Below are 9502 nucleotides of genomic sequence, written 5' to 3'. Positions count from 1 at the left end.
AAATTCCCTGAAAACTTGGAAAGAATAGCTTCTCATTTCACTGTAATTTTGGTAATTATAGCAGACACTAGCTCATTAGGCCGAGCTGAAACATCTTTTTGATAATGTTGTTGATGACTACTGTCATGGCTGTAATATTTAATGTTGTGATAGAACTCTTCAGAGTCCATTAAGCATCTTTTTCTTCCTTCATAAACATTGCTTGCTAGAGAGGGCTTGAAGGATTTAGTTGTAAGGACAATTGTAACAAGCTTCTTGTTCTGAGGTGTAGTTTGGTGATGTCATCAGTGTGTTGGTTTTTTTGTCCCTGTGGCTACATGATCATAGTTTTGAGTTTTGGAATTTTGTGTCTGCTTTGGGCCATTGCCTGTTTTTTTCTGCTCCTAGTATGGCCCCACTTGCTGTGGGCTTGGAGACAAGACATCAAGGTGAATGGGTCTACAACTAGATAAAACAGGTTCTGAATTACAAGGGCCATGAACTCTTTTGTAAATAAAAGTAGAGTGGATGTTATGAATGTTTGTGTTCCTCCCAAAATCACATGCTGACTTTTTAATTCCAATTGTGATGATTTTAGGAGCCAGGCCCTTCAGGATGTAGGTCGTGAGGGTGGAGCCCTCCTGAATGCAATCGATGGCCTCGTGAGAAGAGATTATGAGGACTTGCAGGAAGACAGCTGTGGGCACACTGGGAGCAGAGCTCTCACTAGACGCCGCATCTGCCAGCACTATCATCTTGGACTTTTAGCTTCTGGATGTATGAGAAGTAAGTGTCTACTGTTTATGCTATGCAGCCTGTAGTGTTCTGTTACGGCAGCCTAAACAGAGACGATAGACAACATAACGCCTTCCCAGCATTGCCACTCCCCTGTTCAGTGGTCTCTGATTTCTATTTTGAGATCTGTGGGTTTCTGCTTAAGCTCCAAGGGTGGAGCACTTGAGCGCAGATAGTCCAGTGCTCAGCTTGGTAGGCGTGGGACTGGTCTACCGTGAGTAGCAGACCCAAGCAGGCCAGTCGGGTGCTCTCCACATGTCTAGCTCAGGATGCTGTGTAAAGACACATGTTCTTTCCCTGGACATGGAAGATGACTGGGATCTATTAGCAATCATCTGCCATCTTTAGAGTCAGCTTCGGGAGAGGCAGATACCAAGGAAGGCAGAGCAGGCGGCAGGCAGCCAGCAGTGTCTTGGTGGTATCACCTACCAAATGGACCAAGCATTCTCTAAAGCCCCCCTGCCCTCTGTTGTTGTTTTTCTGGAAAGAGGAAACTTACTGATGGGCATACATAGTCACCATGGCTAATCACTCAGAATGTCCTACCCTGGCTTTTAAAAGCTCATAATCACTTAAACATTTGTCCTCCATTTTTCCATGAAATGAAATATTTTCTCATGGTAGGGAGTGGAAATTTATAAGTGTTATAGTCTGTTTCATGTTTGCTTGTTTTATTTTGAACAATGGAAAATACTCAGCCCTATAGATGGTAATATGTCTTCTTCAGGATATGTAAAAAGCAGAAGTTGTAGGGGAAAAAAATCTTCAACTACTAAAACATTGTAAACACAAAATAAGCCACCTGTATATATGTGCTAAATTTTTTATAGAAAATATTAGTATTTCATGGTTGATATGATTGCTTATGGATAATACAAAAATAAACTATAGGAAATTAGAGTGTACAATATACTTAGCAAGTGTTCTGGGTATATAGTCAGTATAATTTCCTTTATATGCATTTCCTTATACAAGCAACAAACAGAAATTCAGTTTTAAAAAGATAAGATTTAAAAAGTTAAAATGGGTTCAATCCCTGTTGTACCATGCCATGCCCCTGGGGCATGCTGAGACACGACTGAGACTGGGCATGGTGTCGTGTGCTTGTAATCCTAGCACTTGAGAGGCTGAAAACAGAAGGATTACTATGAGTCCAATCTACTTAGTGAGACCCTATAGACCCTGTACTAAATATAAATAAATAATAAAAAATTAAGATACCTAAATGTATATATATTTAAGACTTTTATAGAGAAACTTATAAAGCTTCTCTAAAGACATTACTGAAATATTGAATAAATAAGAATAGATTATGAAAATCAAGATAGTATTATACAGGATGGTCTTATCAAAGTAAACTATAGATTTAATACAATTTCTTCTGAAGCTTAAACATGATTTTTTTTCTGTAATTGGACAAGATGAATCTCAATTTTTTTCTTTTTCTTTTCTTTTTCTTTTTTTCTTTTTTTTTTTGAGGCAAAGTCTCACTGTGTAATTCAGGATTTTCTTTTTTTAAAAAAATGTATCAGTTATTTAATTAGATTCTTAGTAAGAAATTTAGAACACTAATTTATGAGGATAAATTCTACTTGTCAGAGTAAAATGGATCGCAAGTACCCCAGAGCTGAGGAACAGCTTTGACTTTTGCTAAAATCTGTGAGTCCACTGCTTTCTGATCCACCGACTGGCTTTGTGATCATAGCAAGAGCTTTCTCCTTTTTCTTCTCAGCCTTTGATTTAGCAGCTGTGTACTTTCTCTTGTACAAAGCCTTTCTGTAATACATAGCAGATCGGGAGTATCTACCAATTCCTCTAACCAGGACAGGATTTCAGCTGCAGTGGGGCTGCCCCTTCTTGGACTTTTTTTGCCTTCACCTTACCCTTTTTACAGGTACCACTGGCTGCAGCCTTCTCAGCTTCAGGTTTCATCTGTTTAGTGTCTGGCTTCTCAGTTTTTTCACCTGCCATCTTTCAAGATGGGAAAAAGAACTAAGTTTCCAACTTCTGGTCTATAAGCAATGACAGGAAGTCAGGATGGTCTTGAACTTACTATGTAGCCCAGGTTATCCTCCAATTCACAGCAATCTTCCTGGTTCAGCCTCCTGAGTCCTGTGATTACAGGGGTGTGCCACCATTCCTGGCCAAATCTCAAATTTAAAGTAGAAGGAAAAGGTGCCAGAAATGATGTAGCTCTTAACTTTCCCAGAAGAGAAGACTCAGACATGGGAACTTCCTTCAAAGAACAAGACTTAAAATAGAGCTGCAGTCAATTAAGATTGTGGAGTTGGCACAAAGGTACATAAATACACTGAAAGCACAATAAAGGGTGCTGGAGCAGACCTATATTTATTTTTTAAAAAGCTGATATATGAAAATTCTGACCTAGGGAAAAGAAAGAAAAAGATAAAATACTGTGCTCAGGCAATTGGTTTTCCATATACAAAAAAGGATCCTGACTTCACCTTAATTCAACCAAATAATCAATTGCAGACAGGTCAATATTATTTTGTAAAAAGGCACAACATTACAAATCTTGGGAAAATAGAGTATTTTTATACTTTTAGGGTAAGTAAATATTTTTTCATGTGCGATGCCCTGGGTTTGGTTTGACTCACCATTACTACTGAGGGAGACAGGAGGGGGCTGTTTCATAAACAAGACAAAAAATCATATACCAAAAAGGAAAAGATTGATCAAGTTGACTCAGAAATAAGAAATTCTGTTTATCAAATAATACTACAAGATACTAGCTATGAACTTGAAGAAGGTACTTAATACATATATATGAAGAATTCCTAAAAAAACATAAAATTTACAAATAACCCAGTAGGAAAAAAACACCAAAGATATGAATAGTTATCTCACAAAAGAAAAACAATATGAGTGGCAATCAAATGGATAGATGATCAGCCTCATCAATAAATAAACCAGGGAAAGAAATGTAACTCGAACGTAATGAAATATGTTTTCATACTGACCCAACTGGCAAAAAACAAAGAGTCACATGGTTTGGGATTTAGAGGTTCAAATTCTCATATAGTGCTCAAGGGAGAGATTAGCGTAGTCAGGCTACTATAACAAAGTAGATCAAACCAGTGGCTTCAACAGCAGAAATTTATTGCCCCAGAATTCTGGAACTAGAAATCGGGGTGGCTTGGCTGTCTTCCCCCTTGTCCTCACATGATCTTCATCCCTTCTGTTTTTGTACATTATAAGAACAGTAGTCTTATTAAGTTAGGGCCCACTCCAGTGACTTCATTTTAACCTTCTTCTTTAAAGAACAGCTTTCCAAATACAATTATTCTGAGATTGAATTAGTATTATGAAGAAAAATAAAGAGAATCCCAGGAGATAAAGATGTGCTGGTATTTTTGGATGACTGGGAATGTGTGGGGAGAAACCAGGTATGGAAGGAAGAGGAAGTGCAAAGTTCCTGAGTGGGAGCAAGCTGGTTTGCTTGAGAAGTAGTGTGGGGGCTGGAGGACAAGGAGTGAGAGAGAGGGTGTCAGAGAGGCAGGCAGGTCCAGGGTGTCAGGTATGAGGACAAGGACTGTGCATGAAATCAGCAGGGAGAGAATGTTGGGAGGAGCAGAACTGGAGTGTTAGGATCACAGTGCAGAGAAGGTAACAGTGGATAGCGGAAGTCAGCTAGGAGGTTCTTGAGTGATACCAGGACAGAGAAAAGGTGCCCTGGGGTAGGGAGACAACAGTAGCAGAGTGCAATGCCTGCAGATCCTGAATTTGCTGGAGGTGATGGATCAGACATGGTGTGTCAATCACTGAGGAGAATCAAGGATGCTTCCAATTTTTTCCTTAGGAATAATGGATGGAGGAACAAGTTTGGGTCAGGAAATCAAGTTCTGGTTTGGACTTCTTAAATGTGGGATACCTCACTAACCCTACTGGTGGAGCTCTAGTAGGCAGTTAGATGTACAAATGTAGAATTTGAAGAAACACAGGACACTGTTTATGGCAGCCGCAGCCAGCCTTATCATGGAGTATCCCACTGGTGACTGGTGGAAAAGCAAAACGAAATGAAAAAAAAATGGATGAAATCCTTATGCATACAAGGAGTGTTTCCTACAACATCCAAAAGGTGGTAGCACAAAACTTCAGAAGAAGCTACTCTTAGATGACTAAACCCCTGTGTCTGATCAGAAATCTATGTCACTGGGGGACAGAAATGGAGGCTAGGAAAACTTGGAGAAGCTGCCCTTCTGTGGCAGATCAACCTGAGTTTCTGTACCACTGGCTTCTGCACCCATCAGCCACACAAAGGGTAGATCCGAATGAGAACACACTGTGCTTTCTCTTCCTTCCCCAGTGTCCTCTGGCAGAGTAGGTTCTGCCTTTTGGTATGTAATGCCAGTCTCCTGCTATGTGACTGGAGAGCCCATAAACACAGCAGTTAAACCAGGAGCAGATAATGACCATCTTGCCCATGACTGTGGAATAAGCGTCCCCGCCCTGGGTGCTTAGTAGTCCCGCCCCTCTGTCCTCCAGCTCCAGGCAGCATGAGCAGCAGTGAGCACAAAAGCAAAGGCTACATTGGTCACTGGGCTCTGGCCTGTCTGTCCCGAGCACAAGTGTCTGTCAGACACATATACCTTGGCCCTTGGGCTGCTTCTCAATAAATTGCTTGAATCTAATTTTAAAATGAACTCCAAACAAATGTTCTAAGAACACTCACTTATAACCGAATTCCTTCTCCACTGTCCAAAAGACAGAGGGCCAAAGGAAAGGACATGGGGACTGCCAGACACCACCCAGATAGCCCTGAAGACTCTTTCTAATGAGGGATTAAGGCTCCCTGGAGGCGTATCATGAAGTGTCCTCCTGTAGCTTTGCATTCAAATTAACTAATGAGATAAACCTCCTGGTTCAGTTTCCTGTCTTGGGCTATAATTGCTGTTGCAGCCTTGCTAATCATTTCCTGCAGTTTTTCCTTCTTTAACTATGATAAATATTCATGCCTTTAATTTTCCATCCTCCTTTGGGCTTGGGCTTCTATTAAGAGTGAAGTTTACTCCTTCTTTTGTCTGCCTTTGCTAACGATAAACAGCATTCATTTTCTGTAATGGAGATTTCTAGGTCTGATCTTTATTCAAACCTTCATTTTTCTTTGTGTTGATTGTTCTAAAAAGAGGAGAAGCATGCAATCAGAGTTGAATCCTAGAATTTGGAGTTCCTGTGGTCTCTTTTCCTCATCCTGGGCTTCATAGGGGTGTATCAGTTCCCCGAGATTACAGGCCACATTTTCTTTGGATGAGGGTTTATGCCTTTCTTTCTCCAGATGAAGTCTCATAGCTCTCTTCAGGTTTTCAAAGCATCATGCTAAAATAAATTTTGAGACATGAACATTGTTGTCTTCGTCACTTAGACACAGTACCCCATACCAACAATTTAAGTAAGGTTGATTTGGGTTGAGACATATTTTCATATATTTATTTGCTGTTCGTATTTCCTCTGAGTTTATCTGGGCGCGTGGTCGAATGGCACCAAGGCATGACGGCACGACAGAAGAGCCTGCGGACAAAAGACTGCCCACCTCGCGGTGGCCGGGACACAGAGAGCAGAGGGAGCAAGCAGGGCAGGAGAGGCGCGCGTTCGGGTCGTGTCGTCCGGGGTGGCCTGGCGGCTCCTGCTCACGGCACGTGCAGCTGTAGCGCACCCGGCATCCAGTCACCTTTCGGGAGCATGTGCAGCGGGCGGGCGGCTTCGAAGGACAGCCGGGTTGGAGCGAGGAGCCCTGCTTCGCCGGTGTGCAGGTTAGCTGCTCATACTTCGGGGCCACCTTGCCTCATTCTCTGGGGTAACATCATCGCCCACCGTGTCTTCTAGGGACGTCACGCAGGAAGGTGACCGCCTTCCCTCTATGAACCACGAAGCATTTGAACTGAAACAGATTGTCCGCTTTCTTATCTCTGGCTAATTCTACACCTAGAAAAACTAATTTCTCAAAATCGAAGATGGTGTGCCAAAGCCACATGGCTGGATAGTACAGAACTAGGACTGCAGTCGTGGTTCTGCTTTCTTTCTTTCTTTTTTTTTTTTAACTTAGTTTTATTTTAAACAGAAAAAGAAAAAGAAAGAAAGAAAGGAAAACCTTTCCAAACAAGATGATTGGAGGGTAACAATGGTTAACACATTATATTTGTTTGTTTGTTCGTTTTGTGGTACTGGAGATTGATCTCAGGACCTTGCGCTTGCCAGGCAGGCACTTAGGCTGTTGAGCTGCCTCCCCAGCCCTGTATTATATATTATGTTTAAATTAGTTACTCAGAGTACAAGATATATGCATTTAATTATGCTAATAACATTAGCACAAACCTTTATTTTTAATGAACTAAGAGAAATTTGTAGTATAACTATCTTATGATAATACAATTGTCTTAAATATGTTCCCTTCCCTCTTTTCTCCTTTCCTCCATTGCAGTTTCCCTTTCCTTTAGAACTGTTTCTTCTGATTTTACAGTATCTATTGTGCATTTTGGATCTGATATACTTTTAGCTTATCACACTAGGGAGCTAATACAATGTAAGTCTGACATTTTATGTATAAATGTGGTCTTCAGTTGCATCCATTTAGTTACAAAAATCTCTAGTTTATCTTCTTTTTGGATGAGTAGTACTCCATTATATAAAAAGACCACATCTTTTTTATTTGTTCCTCAGTTGTTGAGCATTTTGTTTCCAAGATCTAGCTAGTATAAATTGTGCTGCTATAAACATGGGTACACATTTTTTTTTTTTTTTCTTTCAGAACCAGGGATTGAACTTAGGCCCTTGCACTTGCCAGGCAAGTGCTTATTCTACTGAGCTGTCTCTCTGGCCCCATATTGTTGTGATGTGATGTTTTTAATTCTTTTGGGAAGATTCCCAGAAAAGGAATAGTTGGGTCAAATGGGACCTTTAATCCTAGTTTTTGGAGGAATCTTCACACTGATTGCCACAGTGGTTGCATCAGTCTACACTTCCACCAAAAGTAGAGAAGGGTTCCTTTTTCCCCACAGCTCCTCCAGCATTTGTTATTGATTGGTTTCTTGATAAGAGCTATTCTTTCCTGGGTGAGATGAAATCTAAGCATTGTCTTTTTGTTGTTGTTGTTGTTTGTTTGTTTGTTTGTTTGTATAGGGTCTCACTACACAGCTTGGACTCAGTAGTGATCGTTCCTGTTTTCAGTCTCCCCAGCGCTGGCATTTCAGGTGTGTGCCACCATGCCTGGACTCGTTCAATGGCTCAACTGCCCCAGGGATTGAACCCTGGTCCCTGAGCTTGCCAAAGCAGGTGCTTAGTCCTCTGACCTATCTCACCAGCTCTCTTAAGTATTGTTTTAATTTGCCTCTCTCAAATGACCAGTGATACTGCACACTTTTTCATATATTTATTTGCTGTTTGTATTTTCTCATTTAAGAAGTGTGTATTCATCTCAGATGCCTAATTTTGGGTTGAGTCTTTAAATTTGGGAGGTCTGAGTTTTCTAAGTTCTTTATTTGTTCTTGATAGTAATCCTTTGTCTGAAGAAAATCTGACAGACATTTTTCCCTACATTGTGGGTTGTCTTTTCACTCAGTGGTTTCTCTTTTTTTTTAAGTTTTTTTTTTTTTTTTTTTTTTTTTTTTTTCTAAATGCCCTATGGGGTGGTTTGGCTGGTGTGTTGTGGGGATCGAACTACAGCAACCTGAGGCTGACAGCTTTGTGGAAGCAGCCACTTAAACAACTGAGCTAAGGCCAGGCCCCCCTCAGTGGTTTCTCTTGATGTGCAAAAGCTTCTTAATAAAATGAAATTCCAGTTGTTGATTCTTTGTGATAGTTACTATCAATTTGGGGTTTTATTCATGAAGTCTTCGCCTAACATCTTCAAGAGTTTTACCTATTGTATCTTCTAGGAAATTTAATGTTTCTTTTTGTTGTTGTTGTTGTTTCTGTTTTTATATTTACATCTTTGATCCATTTCAAATTTAGTTTAGTGCATGGTAAAATTATGGGTTCAATTTTAATCTTTGACATGTGCAAAGCTAGATATTTTAGTAACATTTGTTAAAGAGGCTTTCTTTCTTCCAGTGAATGTGTTTGACACTTCTGTCAAAGATAAGGTATATGTATGTCTGGAGTTGTTTCTGCATCTCCTAATCTATTCCACTGATTATCTGTCTGTCTGTCTGTCTATCTATCTATCTATCTATCTATCTATGTATCTATCCATCTATTTTGGAAGTATGACACTTTTTTTTTTTTTAATGTATTTAGTACAGAGTCTACCAGGTCTCACTATGTAGAATGGACTTATAGTAATTTTCATGTTTTCAGCCTCTGAAGTGCTGGGATTACAAGCTTGCACCACCATGCCCAGTGTCAATCACTGGCTCATTGCACCCCAGGGGTGGGGCTGGCACAGTAGACCAGGGATTGAACCCTGGCCTCTGAATTCTGCCTAAGCAGGTGCTTTAGTCCACTGAGCTATCTGGCCAGACCTATACACTTTTTTTTATTTTTCAGGTTATATTTATTTTTATTTTTTAAATTTTTTAATAGATTGCAAATTGAAAATAAATTATTTACAAACATAACTGAATATAACAATAAAAACTGTCCAAAATAAAAATGAAGAAAGAATTTATAGATCAGTCATAATAGTTCACTGTGTCAAAACCAAGAAACTTATATTCATATAATTAGAATTCTCAAAGTAGAAAGGAGTAGGCAATAACTATTTAAAAATTTA

At 39.9% G+C, this 9502-nt stretch overlaps 1 long non-coding RNA gene across 1 annotated transcript in view; it reads left to right on the top strand.

Annotated features, from left to right (window-relative positions):
• Nucleotides 1–359: 359 nt before the first annotated feature.
• The window catches only part of LOC111812644, a 25375-nt gene continuing 16232 nt past the window's right edge, over nt 360–9502 (top strand). Inside the window, exons 1-2 of the long non-coding RNA XR_002818092.1 lie at nt 360–428; nt 578–765. This is a non-coding gene — a long non-coding RNA (uncharacterized LOC111812644). The remainder of the gene's footprint in view (nt 429–577; nt 766–9502) is intronic.

Source organism: Octodon degus, unplaced genomic scaffold, assembly GCF_000260255.1.
Source record: "Octodon degus isolate 3935 unplaced genomic scaffold, OctDeg1.0 scaffold00133, whole genome shotgun sequence".
Lineage (NCBI taxonomy): Eukaryota > Metazoa > Chordata > Mammalia > Rodentia > Octodontidae > Octodon > Octodon degus.
The sequence above is the reverse complement of the archived record's forward strand: the minus strand, read 5'-3'. Positions and strand labels throughout refer to the sequence as shown.